We start from the raw sequence: 26,066 nt of genomic DNA on the forward strand, positions 1-26,066 counted from the left end.
CTAAAAAAATGGTAGGCTGTAAAGCAATAAAAATGAATGAACTTCAGATATATGCAACAATATGAATGAATTTAACATACTATTCAATGAATAAAGGAAAACAAAATAATGTATTCAGATACATATATATATATATATATATATATATATATATATATATATATGTATGTATTCCTGTTCCAAAGCAGGAAATCTAAGCTATATTGTTTAAAGATGCACAAGCAGGTGACAGAAGGAAAACAAAACAAAACAAAAACCAAGGGCGTGAGGTTCTTTTTTCAACCTTTTATATGGGTTATTTTTAATAATAAAAATGTCTAAAAAGTAAAGCTAAAAATGGGGAAGGTAGAAACGGAAATTATAAAGCTTACTTGAGAGCCATTCTGAAGCTTTACCTTGTTCTTTTGTTTGCAAGGTGTTCCTCTTTTTCTTCATTTTGCTTGGTTCTGTGTTGGTTTCTCTGTGCTAGATGAAACAACCACTTCTCCCTGAAGGCATGGCCTTGTGTAGGTGACAAAACCTGTCGCTCAATTTTGGTCAAGCCTTGGTGGTCTCACCAACTTTTGTGATTGTCCAAACCGCCTATTATATTTTTTAATAGCTCCCGGCAGCGGAAAGCGAGCCAAGACCTGTTCGTGTCCCAAAGGGGAGGATCTCACAGCACCTAGATTCGGGCTGATTGGAAGCCAGACCCTCAGACAGCAGCTTTTAAAGTGTGCAAAGCTAATCAGTCCTGTGGGACCACCAGCATCAGCCCTCATGGCTACCAGGGCCAGGTGATCTGGAGGCATCCTCTGAGTGGCGGTTGGAAAAGAAGAGCTCCAGATGAGTGTACAAGCTCTCTTCTGGGAGATACGAAGGACAAATGTAGGTGCGCATTCCACGTTCGTTGAGAGCAGCTCCATCCGCCACTAGATGCGTGCCAAACCTGAAGCCTTCCCCTCAGGCCCAAGGTCCAGGACGAGTCAACCGACCTCTTCTACTGAGAGAGGGGTGCGTTTCAATCTCTGGCACCGCCCTGACCGTGGTATCTTGCCAGACCTGTGACTGTTATAACCCCGTGGGACCCAGGCCTCTCCCGGGCCATGAAACCCCTGTGAGCAAGGAAGGCCCCCTGGGCAGAGGCCGCAAAAATCAGGGCACCAAAAGCATGTGAAAGTTTCCTTCTGGAAGATGGGGGGGAGGGGGTGGCTTGAGAGCACGGCAGAAGGGGGAGTGAGAAGATGGTATCCTTTGGCTGTGGTGAGATGAGGGGGAGCGCCAAGACGGTGCCTCCCCCCCCAAAAAAAAAGAGAAGAAAAAGAAAGCCTAATGTTAGGGAGCCTGGTCTGGATCACCCCGGGGAAGAACCAGGAGGCACTCCGAGATCTTGGAAGGCAGGCGGTTTATTTTAGGCCGGCTCAGAGGAGATCACGCTCCGGAGACGGAAGGTAAGCAGAGGGAACAAGTGATAGTCTTTTACTTCCGCATTCAGCATTCGTGGTAATTTGGCCTGCGCCAGGCAAGCGTGGTAGGAAAAGAACCCGGAAGGGGAGTCTTTGGTCGGGGACTGGAATTTCCCTACCAGTCCTGTTGGCCATCTTATAACAGATTTTTCCCTATCACGAATGTTAAAAACAAAACAAAACAAACAAAACCCTAAAAAATAAAAAAAAATAAAATGGCTCCCATCTCCTACCGCAGGGCGAGGAAGAGAGCAAAACCGGCCCCCTCTAGCTTCCATCCCTGAAGAGTGTTCCAGCATGCTCCTGCATTGTGTGTTAAATTAGATGCCTGCCCCTCAGGCCAATGCTTCAACATAAGCAAAATGAGCCTCTTTCACCGCAAGTCTGGGCGATAAATCTAAGTAGGAGCCATTTAAGAGCTGTTAATCCAGGCTTGCGCAATAACTTCAACATAAGGTTGAAGAAACTGGAGGCCGCGGTAGACAGACAGTGTGCCCTGCTAGACACAGGAAGCTGAAACAGAATCAATAAGCAACTTCTGTGAATCCTGGAGCCAGATACGTTCCACTGGATCACGCTGGTTATTTGTTTAAATTAATTCTATATATTTAAATGATTTATACTGTTTATACTTAAGAGCCATTTCTTAGATCGCTGCAGTCTTGTGGTCTCGTAGGCACAAACCCTGTTGATTTTCAAAGCTAGATGTTTTGGGGGCTTGTCTCTCAGGTGCAGGTTTGAAAAGCTGGGGTGCCCAATGTGGGGTTCAAACTCTGACTCCTAAGGGGAAGTTCGGGGTCTGAGCTCCCTCTTAATTGCGGTTCACTGGCCTGGAGTGGGGTTTATGGGAGTTGTGTCCCAGTCTCTCCTACCCTCTTTGATGTGGTTTTCTTCTCATTAGCCTGATGTGTAGTTGTTGAGCCAGACTTTAGGTGGGTTGTTTGTTTGTTTTTGTTTTTTCTTAGAAAATTCTGTGTGTCTGGGGGGAGGAACTGAGTTCAGGATTTTTCTATGTCACCATCTTGAACCTTAGGACTCTAAAAGGAGAGAATAAAACAAATGGAGGAGGAAAAAAATATTTAAGGAAATAGCAGAAAATACCATAGTATACCAGCATTAGGAAAAACCACAGTCATACTGAAACTAGTCTCTAAGAGCTAAACAGGGTAAAAAGTCTCACTGATTGAAAAATAATGGTAGTGAAAACTAAAAAGAAAAGTAGAAAATCCTAAAAGCTTCCAAAAAGAGAAGGGAAAAGTAACCTGCAAATGGACAAGAATCAGATAGATCTGTCAGACTTATTACTGACAGCTCAGGTGCATAAAGACAATAGGCCAATTTTCTCAATGTTCTGAGGAAAAATAACTTTGAGTCTGAGTACATCAAAAGCATCATTCAAATTTGAGTGAGAAATAAGAGGGTCAGACATGCAAAGACACAGAATATTCACGGCCCACCAGTAACAAGGAAGATGCCTAAAACAATGACTAAATTCAGACTTACTGTAACAATGAACATAATGAATAAATACATAAATACTGCCAAGAACTTCGACCTTAGAAAAACATACACCATAGCAGCGTGCACTTCTCCGAGTAAGAGGGTGACAAATGGTCCTGTTGTTCAGAACGAAGGTTCTAGTGATTTTCTGCAATGTTTGCTGTGGAGCATTCTGTCCATCACATGTATTTGCCATGAGCTCTGTGTTATCTGTGGAGTTTAATTCTGCATGTCTTTGACTATCATTTTCTCTGGTCTGATTATTGTCCCTGTGTGTTTTATGTCTTGTGGGCATTCCTCTAAATTTCTTGTATGCAGATGTTGCTTTTGGTATTTCCCATTGCTTTTTATGTGTATTTAGCTTTTCATTATTGGATCTGGAATTCTGGGGGGGAAGGGGAAGTAAATATATGTGCTCACACCATCATCCCATATGCTATCTTAACTGCATATACTACTCTCCTATGGAAGATTTTATTCAAAAGATGGATTCAAGGTCACCTGCTAATCCAGCTTTGTGCAATAAATTCAATGTAAAGCTGAAGAAACTGGAGGCCATGGTGGACAGACTGTGCCCTGCTAGACACAGGAAACTGAAACAGAATCAATAAGAAACTTCTGTTCTGTGAGGGCCCAGCCAGATACTTTCCACTGGGTCATGCTGTTTATTTGTTTAAAATAATTCTGCTGCATATTTAAATGATTTATACTAAGTGTTTACAAAAGTAAAAAAAACCATAAAAAATTAATTAGGAAAGCAAGTAATCATATAAGTTTTCTACAAGTACAAAAACCTTACTATCTGTAAAGTTTTCAAGGAATGCAACTGACTTCTCCCTATACTTTGGCTTCTAAGGCATACAGTTCTATATAAAGAACCAAGTAAATTATGAAAACCTAATTTGTCTATTTTACCAATTTTCTTGAATATGAGACTAAATTCACTAGAGCCCGTTCTGTATTTCATGCTACGTCTCATGGTTGATAGCAATTACAGTTAGCATTTATTGGTCACTTCAAGTTCCAGTCCAGACACAGTGTTAAGTACTTAAGAAAGATTTGTAAACCATTTTACAGATGACGAGACGAGGCCACTACTCATTTGAGAAAATTGTGCAAAGGCACACAAATATTAATGGGCAAGGTCAGATTCAGAGGTTGTGCTGTGACCACTAAACTATATTCATCCATGTTCTGATATCAGTGGTGTGCTTATAAATGTTTATTTAGCAAGAGTAGCCTTTGGGATGGCTGAGAATTCTGAGAATTTATGTCGTCTCATATAAGCTGGTGTGAAATGGCTCCAGTAGGCTAAAGGAGTAGTTCATAATGACTGTCTTTGCTCTACCTGTAGTTTTGAGGTGCAAAAGAATACTCCTAAATTGGCTTTGCTTATCAAAACACATTCTATTGATTATTTATTTATTTATTATTTTTGCAGGGTGGGGATTGCTCTTTAGGTTTTTGGGGTTTTTTGTTTGTTTGTGTGTTTGTTTGCTATTCCTTAAAGCAAGAACCATAGCCTATAGTAATGCATTCCACAGTATAGTGAATTAATGAGATGAAAGTGTTATGTATCATCGTAGATACACATGCACATACATATACATGGAAAGGACATATCTATTATCTACATGTGTGTAGTTCTCATATTTAGATATACAAAATAATAAATTTGGGGTAATGCATTAAAGTAAAAAATGATAGTTCTAAAAAAGTATTAGAAAGTGCTTGAAGGTTTTGCATTTACGATCAAAATTAACTAAATGTATGGATGGATGTGTGGATCAGAATTAACTAATCATAAAGGGTGAAATCTAATTTACTCAAATTTAAATCTGACTCCTCATGCATGGAAAGTTTAGCAGTGACAGTAGACAAAAGATGGTCTCTGGTTGAAGCCTCTACTAAGAACATTTCTCTTTCAGACACAGAATTCAAGACAAGGTCATTGATTGTGTTCCATAAACATCCTTTTCTATTATGTATGGCTTTTGCATTTTTGCCTTGAGATGTTTTTCATTCACGCTAGCACTTATCACTCATCCATCTGTACTTTCTGTAGAATATCTTATTTTACCATTGAACAGTCCAAGATAAATGACTGCTTTACTAGAAGGTAAATAAGACTCTTGAATTTTTCGTATACTGAAGAAATTATTATTTGGTTCAAAGCTATTAAAGGTAAGTGACGTTGTAATGTAAGGAAAGACCCTTAGCTATAGCTCCAAATTTCTATTGATGCTATTAAGTTCTTACTTAATTTGATCATATATATATATATATATATATATATATATATATATATATACATTTCAAGGCTATCATGCAAACCGATAAGTACCTAATACAATTGCCATACTTTAACAGTTGAAAAGTTGAAAAATAATTTTAATTCACTTTTTGGGTTTGCATGTTTCATCATAAAGGATAGCAAATTCTTGTCTTTATCTCTGATCCTGATACATTTATTTTTCTATTATAGAAAAAGTAAATTAATCTAAACATCAAGTAGTTATCATTTCACTATCTAATCTACAAGTATGTTTCAGCAAGGAAGAACTTTTCAAGGAAACTGGTTTGGGTTAAGTCAGATGAAATGCATGCCTCCTAAACAATATGTTCTCCATCACTGGCGGCTTTAAGTATAATTTGGATGACTTCATATTAATCATATAATAGAATTCTATCGTTAGGATTTATAAAAGGGATTTAAGTATCCGATCAACAGAGAGTGAAGGATGAAGGGTCTAAGTGACTTAAGTTGTCTTTAATATCTGTTACTGTTTGGTCACTGGAACTGCCTCCTCTTGTCACTTTCATACAATAGAACAGCTTAATCATTCAGTACTCCTCTGTCACAACAAAGTGGTGCCATTTTCCCCCATTGATCTATGGTTGTCAATATATTTTTTATATCTGCTTTAATTATTTTAGCTCGGTAGAGTGGAAAACACATAGGACCTGAAGCTGTAATTCCTGAGTCATTCCAACTACTATTAGAAACTGTGATGCTAAGAAAGCCATTAGGCTCCAGTGTCCTTGGTACTGAGAGGACTGGTCTCACGGTCTCTATGTTTGCCAGGAGCTCTAGAAGTATATGATTATAATATCTGCTCTCTATTTCGGTTATTTCCAAGTAAAGTTGGGCTAAACTTGCTCAACTCTACTCTTACCTCTTACTCTTGAAACTTTATTATCAACTTACATGAAGAAAGGTATTCCCTATGTAAACCTCATATACTGAATTTTGGGTTGAAGTTAAAAGTCTTTGTTTATTGATGTGAGGTACAAGATTTGAGTGCTAGCATTTGAGTATTAGAATCAGCCTCCTAGAAAAGATTGCCAAGAAAAGCTTAAAACCAAGTGTGTTCTGCTAATTTGTTTTTCAAAGTATTAGAAATGTAGTTGCAAGGATAATGTTTTGTGGATTGTGCTATCCATCCTCTCTATTTTGCTGATGTCACACTGAGGTGTCAATTAAAGATGATATGTGCAAATCATTTAAAGCCCTAAAGAGAAAAAGGAAAAGGTTACAAAATATAAGGTCATGCCCAGGCAATTAAGGCAGCAATAAATGGAAATTATAAATGGCAGGCAAACCAAGCCCATAAGAAATAGTATGGGCTTTAAATCTCAGGGACTCTTTTAGGAGGCTGTGTGTATCCTGGCCTTCATATGGAACATGTCATAAATTGAACGATGTCTTTTAGAAACACAAGCATTAGATTCCGTGTAAGTTTTCTATTGTATTGTTTGGTGTTGATAAAATTTATCAGACTGGAAGTATTATTTTTAAGGATTATTGAAAAAAAATAAGAGACTTTGCTATGTACAGACTTTTTTTTTTAAGAATCAAGGATATGACGTAGAAGATATCAGTAAATGCGAACGCAAACTTCTTTAAATAGACAATTATGTGTTCTCGTATGACTCTGCACTCTTCTGAGCTATATTATTGATATGAAAACTTGGTACCAATGCTACATGTTTAAACAAATAATATCAGAATATAAATTCATGTTGCTTCAAAGCATACATTTGTCTAGCTTCACATTCGTAGAATTTCAAATATTTTAAGGTTTATTAGATGCCCCCTCTCCTGGTATTTACATATGAAAAAGAGACTTGTGTAAAAAATATCACATATGCTATTTTCACAGAGCCAGAGGAAAATCAGGACGCAGGTGATCACTCAACCCTGCTGAGTTTTACACTGTTATCAGTAGCTGAATGTAGTATTTGCCAGAGCAAAACGAGATGATACTGACAATATCAAGATTTCAGTTTGATGACTTTCTTGCAAGACTTATCTCTGCCCCCAACATAATGTGACACCTAGAGTGGTTCAGAGTAGTCGAGCAACACAGAGATTGGTAGTGCTTGTTAACATACCGGTGTGGTCGTGGTGGTGACCTCTAAAGCTTAAAACCGGAAGCAATTTTGCCTTCACTGCAGTGTAACAAGTCAGTCAGACCTTCAAAGCAGGTGTCAACTAAGGGAACCAGAGCACCGCAGAATTTCATAGTGGGCATGTTGAAGGCTGTATGTTTTTTGGGGAGGGTTAAGTGTTGTTGTTGTTGCTGTTGTTGTTTTCTTCTGCAAGGAACATGTTTCCTATCATTCTTCACACATCATCCTCTGTTCCCAGCTTCTATGTCATTTTGATAACTCTTCGGACTCTTTAGTCTATTATGTTATATGTAAGCATTATTATACATTAATTATATATGCATATAATTGCCATGTATATAACTTAGTTCTATTATACAATGGTTTTTATTGCCTTTATGGTATATTGCTGTGGTTGGCTTTTGGTTAGGGTTTAGAATGCTGAATTTCTAATTTCACTACTGACATTCAATTTTACAAACCACTTTGAACCAGAGTGCACACAGGAATTGGCTTCTATTGTGTGTTAGAAATGAAATATGCAGGGCGCCTGGGTGGCTCAGTCATTTGAGCCTCTGACTCTTCATTTTGGCTCAGGTCATGATCTTATGGTTTCATGGGTTTAAGCCTCTCATTGGGTTCTGTGCCAACAGCACAGAGCCTGCTTGGGATTCTCCCTCTCGCCCTCTGCCCCTCCCCCATTTGCTCTCCCTCTGTTTTTTTTTTTTTTTTAATAAATGAAATACACTCAGAGATCCCTGTTGGTTCATAATGTAAAATGCCCATGATTTATAGAATTATTTTAAATGCTTTCAAAACAAAATTATTTCTTCAAAAAGAATCCGTTTTTTCCTCAGAAAATTTCTGCTCCACAAGAGTAACCAAATGTGACATCAGTGTTGACGGAGGGAGGTTAAAATGGACCCTCTCCGAGAGTACTCTTCAAATTGGCTCAAAGAAATTTAGATTTCCACCTGGCTATTGTGTTTAAGTTTTTTTTTTTTTCTAATGTTTCTTTATTTTTTTGAGACAGAGTGTGAGCAGGGGAGGGGCAGAGAGAGAGGAGAGGGAGAATCCCAAGCAGGCTCCGCGCTGCAGACACAGAGCCCGACATGGAATTTGATCTCGTGAACCACAAGATCATGACCTGAGTGGAAATCAAGAGTTGGATGCTTAGTTGATTGAGCCACACAGGTGCTCCTCCACCTGGCTATCATACACAGCTAAAAAGAGGTGTAATTTTGCTGATGTTGTTTGTTTCGCTTTTAACCCCACTATGTATATGAAGTTGGGTTAGATGCTCCAGGATATTTTGGTCACTTCCAAACTCTTGAATGTATTCAGTGGGATTAAGGAAAGCTGAAAGGTCTGATTTGAGCCTCACATACATGAAAAGGCAGAGGATAGGAATAAAAGAAAAATGGGATCAGTCCTGGTTCTGCCACTTCCTACTTGGATGACTTCAGACACGTCACTGAACCTCTCTAAGCTTCATTGTCTCTCTTTATAAAAGTGGGAATAAAATGGCTTCTCTATGCACATGGATCAAATGCCATATGGATTAAAGTGTTTTGGAGGTTGCAAGTAGGATACATATAAGGCTGATTATTATCATTATTATAATGAAAATGTAGAAAACGGGCATAGGACCAGAAGAGAAGAAAAATATCAAAGAGGCTGGAGACAATGAGTATGAGAAACACCATAAGCATACAACTTGGGAAATGATAGAATGGAAATTTCAAAGTCTTCAGTATGAGGGCTGGTTCACCTCTTGGACTGCGTCAGGTCTATGGTTGCCTGGGCAGTGACCAATGGCATGCATTCTAATGAAACTTGGGGAACAAAGTCTAGGGGATTTGTAGGCTCCTCTAGTCACCAGCTGGGGCTCTGAATCATGGCAGCCCCAGCAATATGGCTCAAGAACAGGAAAAATAACACAATATAACATAAAACCAGATGTGCCACCATTGAATACACAGGTCTCTGTTGGCACAGTTGAATGTATACAGATTTTGAGTCAAATCTGGTTAGTTAATTGTGAACAAATGATATAATCCTGTTGATTATCAATTTCCTCAGTTTTAAAATGAGTCTAACACCTGTTTCTTACAGAATTGATGGAGGATTAAATAACACACTTAGCTCCTCGCCCAGTATCAGCATAAGAAATGTCTTCATGGGGCGCCTGGGTGGCGCAGTCGGTTAAGCGTCCGACTTCAGCCAGGTCACGATCTCGCGGTCCGGGAGTTCGAGCCCCGCGTCGGGCTCTGGGCTGATGATGGCTCAGAGCCTGGAGCGTGTTTCCGATTCTGTGTCTCCCTCTCTCTCTGCCCCTCCCCCGTTCATGCTCTGTCTCTCTCTGTCCCAAAAATAAATAAACGCTGAAAAAAAAAATTAAAAAAAAAAAAAAAGAAATGTCTTCAGTTTTCTGTTTCTTCCCTGTCACAAAGACCCATTGCTCTTCTTGTGACCTCTCTTTGCTTTTACCCTTACCGCATTATCCTTCTTCTGTTTCTCTTTCATTACAGAATCCTGTGTATCTTACTCCAGTCCTTCTCTCCCTGGTGAGTCTTCCATTACTAGATCTACTGTACAGCTTGCTTTACTAAAATTAAAGTTGCCTATTTACTAGTCAGAAGGAGACAGATGTTCAGTCTCAGGGAACCAATGAAGCTTCCAACCTAATACAGTAAAACCTCGGAATGCGAGTAACTTGTTCTGTCTGTGAGTGTTCTGCAAGATGAGCAAACATTTCTAACACATTTTAATTTGATCAGCAAGGGATGCCTTGCAATACAATGAATAGTATGTGGTGGTGAATGTCACATGATCACAACTGAGCCAATGGTTCTTGAAATTCACTTTAATATACAAGTGCTGTGGATTACAAGCGTGTTTCTGGAATGAAGAATGCTCACAAACCAAGGTTTTACTGTATTTGCAAAATACCATTTCCCCAGAAATTTTAAACTCCAATTTAAAGACTCATAAAGTAATTCTCTGTGCGCCCATGTTTTTATTTGCTATTGAAGGGTTGTCTAAAAGTAAACCGCATGCTTCTTTTCTCCAAGCACTTTCAAATCACAACCTGCTTGATTTTAGCGGAAATGTTTTCCCAAGTCAAGAATCTTCAGTTTCTTCCGCAGTAGAAAAATGTTTCATTCTTTCCCACAGACAAGTTTTGCAAAGTGAAAAATCAACTGTGTTAACACTGACCTCTAGTTTTCATCTATCAAGATCTTTAATCCTTTAGCCCTGTGTACTGAAGACAGAGTCATTGAATGACAATAACCTGTAAACATACATGACTCTGGAAGACTATGACGTAGACGAAGAAATTATGATCTATATCTGTTAGAGAGAAAATTCAGGGTGGAGGGATCAATTTCTTAATATAGCCCTCTGGAACTTGTGCTTTACACATCATGGGATGATGGATGATTGAGTTATCTAATGTGACTTCATCACCAGAGAATGGCCTGCACTATTACTGCAGGTGAAAAAAAAGCCATGTACCAGCATCTACCCAGGCCAATTAATTTTTAAACTGTATCTTTTATGATGTTTTATGGAACCAGGATCACTACTTTCAATCATTTATCTCCATGCTTTTTGTTCAGGTATTTCTTCATTCCATCAATCACCAACGTACTTGTTCATTCAATTACCATCTATTGAGCTCTCTGTGTGGCAAGTGCTCTAAGAGATATCATGTCCCTAGACACAGAAGAAGGGGCCTCTTTCCTAGTACATCAAGCAACGAGGAGTCTGTGGAGCTAAAGAAATGTACCTCCCCCTTGTAATCCATAATTTGGATACCATGAAGCTGGAATTTCCTGTCTGAACAACCCTGAGCCCCCTTCCAGGCTCATATAATCAACTTTGTTCTAGTCAGGGCTGACAGGACAACAGTGTGCTTCTCTTTAGCCCAGAGGGGTGGCTGACTTATACCTGTTCAGAGGGGGAGTTACTGTGAAAAAGTTAGGATGTGTATTGTAGGGTCTCCACAGTCCCCATACATGCAGGCAAGATGATGTGAGACGGAGACTGAGGTGGAAAGAGAAGGGAAACAGACTATAGGTCAGAAGCCTCCATTTGTAAACCTTCCCCACATCCTGCCAACAGTTGAGATAGAACTGGTAAGAGGTGCCACTAATACAGAGGTGGATGGAATATGTCTTTCTATGTTAGTAGATATAATATGTGAGAAATTTCCCTCTTTTCTCTTCACATTTTGATGTTGTTACAAGAATGTTATACAACTGAGCCAATAATGGCCTCTATATTGCCCCCTGTGTCATTTATTTCTTCAAAGTAGGCTGAGATTCATTAGCTCTAAAGTCTGCTGGAGCCAAACTCGAGTGTTTTTTTTTTTTAATATAAATCCCATTGTTTTAAATATGGCCTCAAAAAGCAGATTTTTAGCCATTTAGACCTGCTTGCTTTGCATATCCCAGGAGATGGAACCCAACATCTGATCGTCCCAGATTAACCCCAGGGTCTCTTTAAAACATAAACAAAAACAAAAACAAATAAACACCCCCCATCCAAAAAAACAAATAAACAAAAACCCTCAAAAAATAAACCCAGAAGACGCAACTGCCCTTGGGATCTTGTGACCCAGAGATTTCACACCGTGTAGCTAAGTGACATTACCTAGACAGATAACTCTCCTCTCCAGTCTCTCTGTCTCTCTGTCTCTCTGATAGAAGTTTCCCTGTCCTCTTCCCCTTCTGGATGGTGACTCAGTGCCAGGGGCTCTGGAGGCTATTGTGTGAGGGACTTCCCAACTGCACTCAAACCTGTCAGTGTTACTCAAAGCTTGTGCGTACCACTGCTACCTCATGGTCCTATCTTTTTCCTTGATCAGGCCCTACATTCCCAAACTCACTTTCTATAAGGAAAAGAATTTTTTTTTTTCCTAAGCTGTGGAACAGTAGTTGTCAAACTATGACCAAATTTGGCCTACTGCTTACAAACTGCAAGCCAAGAATGGTTTTTACATTTTAAGTGATTGGAAAATGGGACACTACTATGGCTCTTAAGGATTTGAAATCTGTTTTTTTACCCTCCTTGCTATATGAGATTTCATTTTTTCTCAAAGATGTTTGATTTACATCATTAGAAGGACTTTAGATTGTGGATCAGATGAAAAAAGCTAACAGTGGGTTTGTTACACACTCTCCCTTTCTCTTGACACCTGAGCTGTTGTTCTTCACCAGACATCCTTATAAAAGGTCAATGGCATTTACTCTTGAAAAGATAAGGAGAGTTCTTATGTAGGCATGTTTTATCATAAATACCTGATTTTCTGATGCCTACTACCTGATTAGGATACTTACTGCAAATTACTGGAAAATTATGGATTTATAAAACGTAGCTGGCTTAAGAGTAAAAGTGAGTAATATAAATACCTCATCTACATAACAAAGAGGATATAAAAATTAGGAAACCCAAAGGGTTTCCTCTGAGGTTACATTTCATTCCATACTTTGTAAGCGTTTCTCTGTTACTCCAAAGCCAAAATCTATTCCAATAAGGAAAAGGCCCAGTCATGAGCCTATTATGTTTTATTTAATTAATCAATTGCTGGGGGTTTTTTCCTTCCCTTTGATGTTATAAGTTCTTTATATATTTGTGATAGTTTTCATTTTTCAGTTATAAGTGTGTCAATTGGTATTTTTTTAGTATCACTTTTTAAAACATATTTTTTGATTAACAGAAGTTCTTTGTTTTTAATGTAATCAATTTTCTAAAATTAATCTATCATTTCATTTATGGTTAGCATTTTCTTTTGTGACTCCATAATTCACATTTTATTCTAAGAGTATTAAGGTCTTATTTTCTCCTCTTCCAACTTTTTATTTTTGAAATATTCATATCTATTAAAAAGCTAAGAGAATAGTACAAGGATCATTCATATACTCTTGACCTAGATTCATTGATTGACTTTCACTCTTTAGGTGTATATGTTTGTGTTTGTATGTGAACACATACATAAACACACACATATGGATATTTATGGAGATATGTCTACTATTTGTTTTTTATATCTATATATCTAAGAAGAGCTCTACTTCCCTCCTTTTCTCCTTCCCAATTACTACAACTCAAAGTTGTTTTTTTTTTTTTTTCACTTCAATATTATGTACTCTATTAGAACCATCATACCTTCTGTCCCAAGTGTGGCTAGGGGGAGCCCTTTCAGGATGGTTTCTGTGTTCTTATGACATCTCCTGATTAATCTTTTTTGTTTGTTTGCTTGTTTTGGTTTGGTTTTGATCACAAAATAAGTGTTTCATGCTCACTTTGTATTTCCCCTGCTGCAGGTTTAGAAAAGGAATTTCTTTAACAAGCTCTATTTTTCTTTACCTAAGAAGGGGTATTTAGACACAAATATACATGGGTGTCAGGTGTCCTAATTGTTCTCATGTATCACTACTTCTAAGCCCTTTTGGTGAGAAGATCAGGAAAAAAATTTTTAATAAGATATTTGTGGTGGATATACTTTGAGATAACCTCTTATAACCTCTGCCTGTTGGTATTCACACCTTTGTTTAACCTCTTCTGCTTGAGTATGAGCAGATTTAGTGACTCGTCCTAGTAAACAGAATGTGGCAGAAATTATAGGATGTTGCTTCCAAGAGTAGGTTATAAAAAGACTGTGGCTTCTGTGTGGATGATTTTTCTTGCTCTCTTGCTTGGTCCCACAGACGTATGCCGGGTGCCATGTCATAAATTAAGGACAGGCTCATAAGGCAAGGGAGAAAGAGAGAGACTTTCAGCCAATAGCCAGTGAGTAACTGAAGCTTTCAGGAAACAGCCTATGAGTAACCTTGCGAATATGCTTGGGAAACGAATGTTTCCAGTCAAATCTTCAGGTGAGACTGCAGTTCTAGCAGTTCTAGCGCAAATTCCTGAGAGACCTTGAGCCAGAGTCACCCACTCAGCTGCACTTGTATTACACGGATACTGTGAGAAGATGTGATCATTCTTTTACACAGCAATACAATAAGGAATTTAAGAACTTCTGGATACCCATAAGATAATGTTGATCACTTAAAGGGAATCTTTTTCATATATTGGCATAAACAAAAACAAAAAACATACAGGTCAACAAATAAACCATGCATACATAACCTATGTTTATAACATAATTAGGGAACAAACAGTAGTATGAACATCAAATTTGATCTAAGTAGTAATATGAACACTCTTTCCAGTAAAATCAGAATGACATGAGAGTTAGAAGCAGATGGTACCGACAAGGAGTCAGGAAAGCAGATAGGCCAGGCATAATGCGATTAGGTTGCAAACATTTCAAAAAAGAGGAAGTGTGACTCTAGTGACAAAACACTCACACGAGATCAGTGAGTACATATGAACTGAGATGAAGAAGCTTGACAGTGCGTGGAGAAAAGAGATGGGAGTCGTGGGAAGGTGCCGGTTCTGAGAGATGAATGTTTGTCACGGAAAATGGCGATACTTCTCGGACACTTAAGGTAAAAGGGGTTGGGAGTAGGGGAGCAAAAGGTGTAAATTAAGGATACTGCAGAACTCCAGACTATCAAATAGTCAGAAGATATTGTACCCTTTAGCACATCATTGATTAAAGAAACTGCAGTTGACCATACCAAGAAAGGTGAGTGCAAGAACGTACCTCCATGAAACGGAGACTCAAGGAAATGCAAGGATCAACTGAAGAGTACACTAACGATGCGAAATCCTAACACACCGAGACAGATCAAAACAAGTGCATACGATCAAAAATAAGTATGTCTAAACTATTTGTTTGTTTGTTTGTTTATATTTTGAGGGAGAGAGCGAGCATGCACACGGGAGTGGGAAAGGGAAGAGAGAAGGAGAGAGAGCCTATGAGTGGGGGAGGGGCAGAGAGAGAGGAGAGAGAATCCCAAGCAGGCGCCATGCTGTCAGCACAGAGCCTGATGCTGGGCTCCATCCCACAAGTGTGATATCATCATGCCAATCAAAACCAAGAGTCGGAAGCTTAACCAACTGAGCCACCCAGGCACCCCATATAGAAACTTTTAAAAGCATATTAAAAAAATATAGGGATATGTATTCTGAATTCTAACATTATTGTAGAAAATACACCTTTTCCTCAAATTCATGATGACATTTACAAAAATTGTCCATATACTATTATCAAAGAAACTATTGTCAACTTCCATCTAGTAGAAATCTTACAAACAAAACTTACTTACGGTAAAGGAATCAAGCTAGATGTTATTAAGAAAAAAATTAAATCACTATTAACAAAAAATAGTATACAACTGTTTGGTAAAAGGAAAAATGCAAAACAATACTAGAGAATTTCTAAAAATATAATCAAAAATATAGTGCTACATTAGTAAATTTATGAGATATATTTAAGGCAGTGATCAGAGGGAATTTAGTATTTATAGTTATAAAAATGTATTTTTAATTAAATATAAATGAACTAGAATAAATCATAATTAAGAGCATAAAAATTTGAAAAATCAGAAAAGTAATAATATGGAAATTTTTTAAAAATAGAGAAAAAAGTTAGTGGGAAAAAATAATGAAATAGATAAATATTAGATGACTTAAGTAAGGAAAATATGTGAGAAAGCACAAATTTTTATATTTTTTAACACCAAACACCAAAGGTAAAATAAGTGAAATATATGAGTTAATTTTAAAAAATCATAAAAATTATAAGCATATATATTTTAAAAAATTTTGTTGAATAATGTCCAGGATAATATAATTTACCAAATATGTCCCATTTGAAACAGAAATCTTAAGCTGATCAATATCCAAAAAAGAATTAATATTATTTAGAAATTTATGCACAGAATAAGCCCAAATGACTTCATATGTATTTCTGCCAATTTTTCCAAACAGAAAGTATCAAAAGAATACAAAATTATTTTAGAGCATGGAAACTAAATAATCACATCCATATAATTTTTATGAAGCAAGATTATGTTGCTACCTACGACTAATAAATATAGTGCACATACATACTCAAAAAAACCCTAAACTCACTGAGAAATATTGGTGAAAAAATATTGAACAAAATACTAGAAAAAAAGAGCTAATAAACTCATAGATCATAACAAAGCAGAATGTATTCTGGTGAACAAGACTGATTCAATTCTTGGGAAAAGCATTAGAAAAATCATCAAGGTAATTTACCATATTAATAAGTAGGAGGATAAAAATCATAATTATCTCCATGGGTACTGAAAAGTAATTTGGAAAAAAGTAATGATATTATTTAAAAAGTTCACAAGAATTAATCGATATTTTCTTAACCTTGTAAAATTAGAAACTTTAAATATAAAGCCAGCATCCTATTTAATTGGGGGGAAAAGGAAGCATTCCCACTAAGGTTAGGAGTAATACAAATATGCACATTTTCCCAAGTCCCTTGTGGCTTAGCAAACATGCTGGGCCAAAGAAACATAAGTCTGTCTTCAAGGTTGGTAAGGTGTCTGGAATCTGTAGGGAAGATTGCTGGAGAGGAAGGATCCTCAAAAGAAGGAGGCCTAGAAATCTACATAGAGAATTCTTAGGACTTGGACTCAATCCTAAACTGTGCATGTGCAGAGAGAAACTTAAAAATGCCTAACAGAGAACAGCTCTTGGGGAATGGGGACTGAAACTAGAACAGAGATTTCACAGGTAAGAATCCCTTTGCAGAGATGTGGCCTTTCAGTGCAGCCACAGCAGAAAGACTGGGGTGAGTATCCTAAGGATACTATTCAGACCAGAGAATCTACAACTTAGGGGTAAGAAACTACATGATAGGACGAACAGGAATATTGAAATGGGCCTGCCTTAAGAAAGCCTAAAAGCAAGTCTTGACAAGATGACAAGATGATCTGCCAATAATTTCACCATCTGCCAGACACAATTCAACACGCGTAGAAAAAAAAAAAAGAACATAATGCAAATCTACAATGTATAATTCATGACGTCTCACTTAAAGTAAGAAAAAGCATTGGACATGTGAAGAAGCAAGAAAATAGGACACATATTCAAGAGTTTACAAGTGTCAGTGGGAGACCACTGACTCAGTTGTCAGAATCAACAGGAAAATACTTTATAATAACCATTAAAAGTACGTCAAATCGTCCGTTGATAAATACGTAAATGTGCGGGCAATTTAACCAGGAAAGTAAAACCCCTGTGGAAGATTGGAAAATTCTAGAACTGAAAAATAAGATATGTGAAATAAAGAATTCATTAGATGTGCCTGGTCACAGACAAGTCACAGCAGGATAATTGTGAACTCAGGAAAGGGTACCTGGGGCACCTGGGTGGCTCAGTCTGTTAAGTGTCTGACTCTGGATTTTGGCTCAGGTCATGATCTCAGGGTTCATGAGACTAAGCCTCGCACTGGGCTCTGTGCTGATGGCACGGAGCCTGCTTGTAATCCTCTCTCTCCCTCACTCTTTCTCTGCCCCATGCCCTGCTCATTCTCTCTCTCTTCCTTTCTTTATCTCTCTCTCAAAATAAACAAAAAACTTTAAAAAAAAGAGAAAGGGTAGTGTAATTTATGCAATTTGAGGCATAGAGAGAGAAAAAATAGTGAGTAATAAATTAAAAAGAGGAGTCTATAACATGTAGGTCTATATATCAAATAGTCTAACATGCAAGGAATTATAGTCCAGAAAGAGAATCAAGTAGTAATGTACAGAAGACACATTTGAAGAAAAAAATAATGGCTCAATTTTTTTTTTGTTTCTAAAATAGATGGACAACAATGCAGAGATCCAAAAGTCTCAGCACACCCTAAACAAAGTAAATAAAAAGAAAATTGCACCTATGCCGATCATAGTCACACTAATGATAGAGAATTAAAGGAAAAAAATAAGAAAACATTAAAAGTTTTAAGAAAAATAGAACAGCCCGTTGTCTTGAGGAAAAAACAATAAAAATGACACAGATACATCATCGAAAAAAAAAAAAAAAGAAAAGGAACACAAGAGACAATGCAGTGTTACAATTAAAGTACTAAAAAAAAAAAAAAAAAAGAGGTAGACCTAGGATTCTGTACTGAGTGAAAATATGCTTCAACAATAAAGATGAAATAAAGACATTTTTAATAACTATGGAAAGTTAAGGACAATATAGTAATATCTAGACTAACATTAAAATTGATAGAGAGGTAGCTAAAATGTCATTAGAAGTATTAAAAAATATTTTAAAATACTGATTAACTCAAAAGGAGACAGGAAAATTACAGCTACGAAAGAGAATAGTGGAAGTAAATAGCAATCTTATCAATAAACCAAGTATGTGGGGCTAACCACTCCAATTCACTGACAGAAATTATCACACTAAATAGAAAAGAAACTCAACTATAACCTGCTTTTATAACAGAAGGATTTAAAATGTAAGCAAAAATTTAAAAGCAAAATAATGGAAAAAAATATACCACTGAAGTAATAATAATAATAATCACGAGGAAGATTGTTACAAAGAAATAACAATCTTAACTGTGCATCACCAATAGGTGGTTTTGAAATATATAAAACAAAAATTGATGAAACTAAAAGAACCAGATATACCTCCAAAATCATAATTGAGGATTTTAATACTTCTTTTTTGTAGCCCAAATTAAATTGAGACAAAATATGAGTAACAATATAAAATAATGTGAATGAGATTATTAATTAAATTGACCACCCTTACATTTATAAAACACCATGACCGATAACTTCAAAGTGCATGTTATTTTAATGTTCACATAAAATTTTTATCAAAATAGATCAAATGTTGTATCATAAAAAACTCAATGACTTCAAAGTGATTGCACCATGCAGAGTATATGCTCTGATAGTAATACATTTTTACTAGTATCCAATAAAAAAGTTAACTTCAAAAATATCTAACTCTTTGGGAACTAAACAATATACCACTAAATAACCCAGGGATGAAAGAACCACTCATTATGAATATTAGAAAATATTTTGAGCTAAATATTAAGAAAAACACCCATTTCAAATTATCATGAATGTATCTAAAACAGTGCTGAGAGAAACATATACTTTAAAAAATAATGTATTTATTTTGAGAGTGCAAGTGGTGGTGGGGGGCAGAGAAAGAGAAGGAGAGAAAGAGAGAGAGAGTGAGAGAGAGAATCCCAAGCAGGCTCCGCACTGTCAGTGTGGAGCCCAACTCGTAACTCAGACTCATGAACCATGAAATCAGGACCTGAGCCGGAGTTGGATGCCTAACTGACTGAGCCACCCAGGCGTCCCTGATACTTTAAATCCACATATCACAAAGAGGATACATTTAAAGTCAATAAACTAAGCTTTCACCTCAAAGGAGCAAATTCACCCTAAAAAGTGCAAAGGAAAATAAAAGAAAAATATAGGTATTTTACTTTTTCCAATATTACTGAGATATAATTGACATACAATATTGTGTAAGTCTAATGTATGCCACATAATGATATGTTGATATATGAATGATTATCACAATAAGTTTGTTAACACATCCATTTTCTCCTATACTTAAATTGTTTTTAATTTAGTTTTATGTTTTTATTTAAATTCCAGTTAGTTAACATATAGTGTAATATTGTTTCAGGTGTACAATATAGTGATTCAGCACTTTCATACATCACCCAATGCTCATCACAAGTGCCCTCCTTAATCCCCATCACCCATTTAATCCATCCCTTCACCCATCTCTCCTCCATATGTATGTACATTACATACATATATATATGTACATTACATTACATACATATATATGTGTGTATATATATATACATTCCACAATGTGTGTGTGTGTATATATAATATATACATATATACATATATATTCCATATATATATACATTTATACTCCGCAATGTGTGTGTGTGTGTGTGTGTGTGTGTGTGTGTGTGTATCTCACATCTTTATCCATTCATCAATGGACATTTACAGTCTTTCCATAATTACTATTGTTGATAGTGCTGCTATAAACATTGGGGTGCATGTACTCCTTCATATTTTTGTCTCCTTTGCATAAATATATAGTAGTGCAATCGCTGGATCCTAGGGTAGTTCCATTTTTAACTTTTTGAGGAACCTCCATACTGTTTTCCAAAGTGGCTGTACCTGTTGGCATTCCCACAAACAGCATAAGATGGTTCCCCTTTCTCAGCATCCTCACCAACATCTGTTGTTTCCTGTGTTGTTAATTTGAGCCATTCTCACAGGTATGAGGTGATATCTCATTGTGGTTTTGATTTGCATTCTCTGATGATGAGTGATACGGAGCATCTTTTTCATGTGTCTGTTAGCCATCTGGATGTCTTCCTTGGAAAAATGTCTATTCATGTCTTCTGCTCATTTTTTTTAACTGGGTTATTATTTGGGTGTTGAGTTTAATGAGCTATAGCTTTTGGATACTAACACTTTATCAGACATGTCATTTGCAAATATCTTCTATTTTGAGCGTTGCCTTTTAGTTTTCAAATAGTTACAGTTTTTGTGTGTGATGAAAATTTCAAGATTTACTCTCTTAACACTTTCCAAATATATAGTACAGTATTGTTAATTGTAGTTAGTGATGTAACTATATATGTATAGAGATACATATACATATCTATACATACCATATTTATCCATTCACACATCGATGGACAATGAGGTTGTTTGCATGTCTTGGCTATTGTAAAGAATGTTGCAAGGAACATGGGAATGCAGATATTCTCCCACAAATGATTTCATTTTCTTCAGATATATACTCAGAAGTAGAATTGCTGGATTATATGGTAGTTCTATATTTCATTTTTTGAGGAATGTCCACCCTGTTTTCCATGGTGACTATCCCAATTTATTTTCCCACCAGAGCGCACAAGATTCTCTTTTCTCCACATCCTTGGCAGGACTTGTTATCTTTTGTCTTTTTGATAAGAGCCATTCTAATAGGTGAGAGGTGATATCTCACTGTGGTTTTAATTTGCATTTCACTGATGATTAGTGATACTGACTAACTTTTCTTTTTAAAAAAATTTTTTTAACGTTTTATTTATTTTTGAGACAGAGAGAGACAGAGCATGAACGGGGGAGGGGTAGAGAGAGGGGGAGACACAGAATGGAAGCAGGCTCTAGCCTCTGAGCCATCAGGCCAGAGCCCAACGCGGGGCTCGAACTCACGGACTGCGAGACTGTGACCTGAGCTGAAGTCGGACGCTCAACCGACTGAGCCACCCAGGTGCTCCCTGACTACCTTTTCATGTACCTATTAGCCATTTGAATACCTTCCTTGGGGAAAAAACCGTCTATTCAGATCCTTTGCACATTTTTAATCAGATGATGATGATTGCTGTTGAATTATATGGTTTCCTTATATATATTAGATATTAACCCCTTATCAGATATGTGGTGTGCAAATATTTTCTTCCATTCTTTAGATTGCCATAACATTTTGTTGATTTTTTGTGTGTGTGCTGAAGCTTCTTAGTTTGATGTAGTCCCACTTGTTTATTTGTGCTTATTTTTTCCAGAAGTGGATACCAGCTCAGCTCTGTAGCTGGGTAGAACTGTTGGCTGGGATCCTTACTAGAGCATCACTGCAAGGAGGATTGTGGTCTGCCAAGATCTGAGTGCGATTGTTGTAAGCTCCACCTGCTTTTCTGTTTCAATTTGATCTTCAATGGTCAAGCTTCACAGACTGCCCGACTGAGCCTCCTGAGAAGTCTCCTGCAATGCTAGGGGGAGTTGGATGTCCACCTTGGGCTCTCTTTATCCTACTGGAATAAGTGTAAGCCTGGGCAAACTGTCTCAGTGCAGCACTGTGCTGGTCTGGAGGAGGGATGATGTGGTCAGAGTGTAGCTGTTCCTCTTACTCTTTTAATATGGTCCTTCTTGCTATATATGGTCCAAGGGGTGATTCAGACTCACCTCTGTGTTCTGGGTTTTTCACCATGGTGTCTTATCTATGGATAGTTGCTGGCTGGTCTTCTTGTATAAGGCTAAAGTTTGGTAACAGCCTATGTTTCGATCTTGATGATGTCATCCCCCCATAAAAATATTAGTGAAAACCAGTAAAATGAAAAGCTATAAGCAATAGATAAAATGAATAGAGTCCAAACTTGTCTTTATGAAAAAGATTAATAAAATCAAGGCTACTGAGACTACCAATACTAATCAAGGAAATATGAAAGAAAGCAGAATTTGAGAACAGAAGTGTAAAGAGACATCATTATAGTTCATTTATAAAAGAAAAATACATCAATATGAGATAAACAAAATTTTGCAAAAATGCTCAATGAATTAGACAAATGCATAAATTCCTTGAAATATACAACTTTAATAAACTAACAAAATAATAGGAGAACTCAATAGTCTTAAATCTGTTGAAATTTTTAATCTGTATTTTAAAACTCATGTATAAAACTTAATTCCTAGATGGCCTTAATAATTCATTCTACAAAATATTTAGGAAAATAATAAAAGTAAACTTACACACATACTTTAAAACAATAAAGAAAAAGTAAAATGTGTGTAAAAGAAGCATGATGCAGATAACACAACCTGAAAAGGATATTAAAAAAATTTCAAATCAAGATTGTGAATGTAGTTGCAAAGATTTCAACTATAGGTGAAACAAATAAATCCAATAATATATAAAGTAGGTAGTATATCTTGAATGATTAAACAGGAAAAGTGCTACTAGTTTAACATTAGAATATAAATTAATATAATTCACAATGTTAACAGAATAAAAAGAATAAGTTAAATCTGTATGACATATAGAAGAAGACATAGAGGAATATCTTCACACCCCTAGATAAGTAAAGTTTATTTTAGTTAACACACAAATAAATCCATTTGCAAAAGAAAAAAAAATGACAAGTTGGATTTCATTAAAATTTAAAACTTACGGTAATCAAAAGAAACTGTTTAGAAAGGCAAAAGGCCATGGGACAAGTCACCTACACCTACAGATAGTAGCAAACCTTTATCTTGATTTGGCTGATTATCTTACCCAAGTCAATATATGTAAAAATTTACAGAAATGTACAATTATATTAAAAAACGCTGCTATCAAGTAAATTATTCAATAAACTACCGCTAGCCTGAAGTAAGTTTCAAAATATTTTCATATTTCAAAAACAATAGCGGGGGCACCTGGGTGGCTCACTGGGTTGCAGGTCTGACTCTTAGTTTCAGCTCAGGTCATGATCTCACCGTTCATGAGTTCCAGCCCTGCGCTGGGCTCTGTGCTGACAGTGCAGAGCCTTGGGATTCCCTCTTCCCCTCTCTCTGCTCTTCCCCTGCTTGCATCTCTCTCTCTCTCTCTCTCTCTCTCTCTCTCTCTCTCAAAATAAATAAACTTAAAAAGATAGTTGTTAGAAGACATAATGGTAGAGAAAATCTGATTTTCAGTATCATTGGACAAAGATAAAATCAATTAACCAAAATACAAAAAATGTATTTTTTGAAAATTGTTGAAAACATGGAAAATAATATTATTTAAAGCTGGCCTGTCCCAATCATTAAGTTCCTGTTTTTTTCTAAATTAATTTATAACTTCCATGGAAGCTTGATAGATATTCCAAACATTTGAAGACGGATGAGATGTAAGAGCTATTATTAAGTTCATATATAAAAGTAGACATTTCAAAATTGAAATAACAACACTGGAAAGAGAATGAGGTGGGAGTAGTTCTACCAGATATTTAAACACAGTGATAATCCTCTTTAGTTAAAAGGTGTCACACTGGTGCATGAAGTCATAGACCAATGAGCAAAATGGGAAAACAGCACTAGAATTAGATTTAAACCCAGAAAGACAACTAATTGACAAGAACAACAACGAAAATAATGCAGGAAACAAGGGACTTTTAAAATAAGTAGTATTCATTGGGGTGAGCACTGGGTGTTGTAATGAAACCAATTTGACAATAAATTACATTTAATTAAAAAAAACTAATAACAATAATAAAATAACTCAACAATTGAAATAAAATAAAATAAAATAAAATAAGTAGTACTTGTATCACCTAATAGCCACTCAGAGAAATAAAGACATCAATCTGTTTATCACACACCAAATATAAGATCTAAATTAATAAGGAAAAAAAAATACTGATACAACTATGGGTGAAATACTTTGTAAATTCAGTATTGAGAAAAACTTTTTCTGTGTGGGGGCCATTGTATATGTGAGCACGGATGTTGACTACAGTACAGTATTAATAAGCTCTTGTCATACACTGTATTTAATGTAACTGGCAATCAGGCTGCAGAGGAAAAGGTCTTTACCTGCAGGCAGCCTGACCCAGAATGAAGCAAACCATTCCTAAGCTTACTTTTGTATGGAAAAGCAAAGGACTGCCTGTAGGTGCTCTGAAGTGACAAAAAGGACACCAGTGCCAGTTGCGGGCACCTTCCAATGTTCTGAAAAATCGCTACTTTCTACTAACCACTGCAGCCTGAGACCAAGCAGCCGAGCATGGGAGATGATCACTCACAATCTGGCAGCGAGAGAGGGAGAAGAACCATTGGCTCAGTTGTGATCATGTGATACTTGACATCACATACCTCTCGTATTGCAAGACATTGCTCGTTTATCAAGTTAAAATATGTTAAAAATGTTTACTCGTCTTGCAAAACACTCACGGAAAAGGTTACTCGCAACCCAAGGTTTTACTGTACACGCACATACATACACACACAAATACTATTCAGCAATAAACAAAGAAAGAAATCCTGTCATTAGTGATGATGTGCATGAGTCTTTAGGTTAAGTGAGATAAGTCAGGCAGAGAAAGACAGATACTATGTGATCTCACACATATGTGAAATCTAAAAAAGCCTAACTTTAGGGCACCTGGCTGGCTCAGTTGATAAAGCATGTGACTCTCAATCTCTGAATGGTGAGTTTGAGCCTCATGTTGGGTGTGGAGCCTACTTAAAAAATAAATAAATAAATAAGCTTAACTTCAAGAAACAGAGAAGAATGGTGGTTTCCAAAGGTGGGGGATGCCTATAGTTAACGATGTTGTATTATATGCTTAAAATTTGCTAACAGGGTAGATCTTATGTTAAGTTTTCTCACACACATATACAAAATAACAACAACAATAATAAAAGGGCAGGTGTAAACTCTGGAAGGTGATGAATATGTTTATGGCTTTGATGTTGGTGATGGTTTTATGTGTACCTACCCCTCAACTTGAGTGGTACATGTTAAATATCTTCAACTTTTGTATGCCAGTCATACCTCAATATATATTTTTTTAATTCTCTACACACCAAAATTCTTTCTTCTTCCATCCCCAAACACAACCCTAACCAATCTCCTATCATTATCTTGTGAGGAATTTAAATTTCTCCATTGAATTTATGTAATTGGACAGTGAACATGGCAGATCCTATATTCAGATGGCAGTTTTCTTGGAAGGACTTAAAGATTCTGTCTCAGTGTCTGAAGCTTCTATAAATAAATGGATTCATTCTGGTAGAAGCGTTGTACTTTGGGTGCAAATATGTTATGCGTTACGGATGATACTTTAAAATATTGTCACTCATATCTATATGTCATTATGTTAGATTCTTTAGGAATGGAACATGAAATAGGTATGCTTACTTGTCAGTGGTTTGGGAAGTTTTCTTTTTTAGACTGAGTATAAGGTACTTTCCTTAGAGATTACAGTCAGTCATTGGGTCACTTGCTACTCAATGTCTGCCTTGAGGAACCGGTGTTATCAGCATTGGCCTC

General features: G+C 36.6%; 1 long non-coding RNA gene across 2 annotated transcripts; it reads left to right on the top strand.

Annotated features, from left to right (window-relative positions):
- The first annotated feature begins 540 nt into the window (after positions 1 to 540).
- On the top strand, positions 541 to 22,419 carry LOC123381781. 2 transcript variants are annotated; one of them, XR_006589215.1, is made up of 3 exons: positions 799 to 1,430; positions 9,869 to 9,904; positions 21,844 to 22,419. It is a non-coding gene; the product is annotated as an uncharacterized LOC123381781 (long non-coding RNA). The 2 variants fall into 2 exon arrangements; XR_006589216.1 differs by lacking the exon at positions 9,869 to 9,904 and having other exon boundaries at positions 541 to 1,430.
- The last annotated feature ends 3,647 nt before the right edge of the window (positions 22,420 to 26,066 follow it).

The sequence above is a fragment of the Felis catus genome, chromosome D4, assembly GCF_018350175.1.
Source record: "Felis catus isolate Fca126 chromosome D4, F.catus_Fca126_mat1.0, whole genome shotgun sequence".
NCBI lineage: Eukaryota > Metazoa > Chordata > Mammalia > Carnivora > Felidae > Felis > Felis catus.